Source organism: Chinchilla lanigera, unplaced genomic scaffold (assembly GCF_000276665.1).
Source record: "Chinchilla lanigera isolate Chin_1 unplaced genomic scaffold, ChiLan1.0 scaffold00014, whole genome shotgun sequence".
In the NCBI taxonomy this organism is placed as follows: Eukaryota; Metazoa; Chordata; class Mammalia; order Rodentia; family Chinchillidae; genus Chinchilla; species Chinchilla lanigera.
In genome coordinates, this window is record NW_004955415.1 from 32,941,852 (window position 1) to 32,943,433 (window position 1,582).

Consider the following 1,582-nt stretch of genomic DNA (forward strand, 5'->3'; position numbering starts at 1 on the left):
TACTAAATTAAAGGCATTTTGGAACCAGCAATTATTTCATAAGCTTCTCTTTTATTGCTGCGCTAATGTGCCTAATTGCTGTCTTAATGAGGACATTAATTTCTGGCTAATGTGATGTTATTATAGAAATTGCAGCCGATCGCTTCAAAACGGGAGGGTGGAGAGAGCCCGCCCGAGAGGCAGGGGCTCCGGTCACCCTGGGGCCGGGAGGCACGGGAGGGGAGGGGACGGCGCCGGAGCCCAGGCCACAAGCGGGGTACCCAGGGCCACGGGGGCAGCAGCCGGGAAAGCACGGGACTTACGCTGGGCACGGACAGCCCCAGGAGGCCGCTGTCACGCGCCAGCTGTTGCCATGCCTGGGGACCCGGGATGATGAGGCGCGGAATCGGAGAGAGAGCGTCGCAATCGTAAACCGAGCAGCAGTGGCAGGCACTGCCGGAGTGATTTCTGTCCCCACCCTCGCGGTCCCCCTGTGGAACACGTCACTGTGACTGTCCGAGATGGGCAGACGTGGGGCCAGAGAGGCCGAGAGACTTCAGCCTCATACGGCAAGCACAGGTGAGGAAGGGATTTGAACTCAGCCTAACCGCCTTAACCCCTCAGCCTGCACCCCGACACCATCAGGAATAATAACGCAAACATGCAGTGCCCGAGCTTGGCTTAGGGGGTAGCATGTGCTTAGCAGGTCCTGGGTCCCAGATTCAATTTCCAGCACAAAAATAAATAAATAAAATTGAAAACATACATGTTTGTGGGTTTGTGACAGAGTCTCACTATGTGGCCCAGGCTGGACTTGAACTTGTTTCGATCCTCCTGCCTCAGCCTCCCAAGTGCCGGGTTGACAGGCCTGTGCCACCACACCTAGCTAAAAATACATATTGAGGGCTGATTCTGTGCCAGCTCTGTGCCAAGTGCCTCCCACACATTACATCTAGGTGGGCCCAACTTGGAAGAAGAGGGAAGTAAAGGCACACCTGAATACCCCCAAGACAGCAGGCAGGACAGGAAGGGCAAAGGCTGGGGCAGGGGCAGCAGTTCAGTCACCCACAGGAGCAGGAAATCCTCCTGGGGGAACTCAGGCCCGGGAGGAGAAGTTTCTTTGCTCTGAGTTGCAGTATGGAGCAGGTGTGTGGTGATCAGAGTGGGCCCTGAAGGTGAACGACCTGGGTTAGAATCTTACGTTCCCCTAGGTGAGTGAGGAAACTGTGCCTCAGTTTCCTCATCTATAAACTGGGGTTAACCATGGGACCTCCCTAATAGGGCTGTTTCCAGAATTCAAGAAGTTAAAAATAGTCCATTTGTCTCCCAGCATTTGAGAGGCTGAGGCAGGGGGATTGCAAGTTCTAGTCCTACCTGGACAATTTACCAAGACCTTGTCTCAAAATTTAAAAAAAAATTTTTTTTCTAAAAAGGGCTGGGAGCTGGGTATGGTGGTGCATTCCTATAAACTCAGCGCTCAGGAGGCTGAGGTAGGAGAAAAGCCATGAGTCTGAGGCTAGTTTGGGCTACATAGTGAGTTCAAGGCCTGCCTCAACTACATAGTGCACCCAATCTCAGAAACACACACACACACACACACACA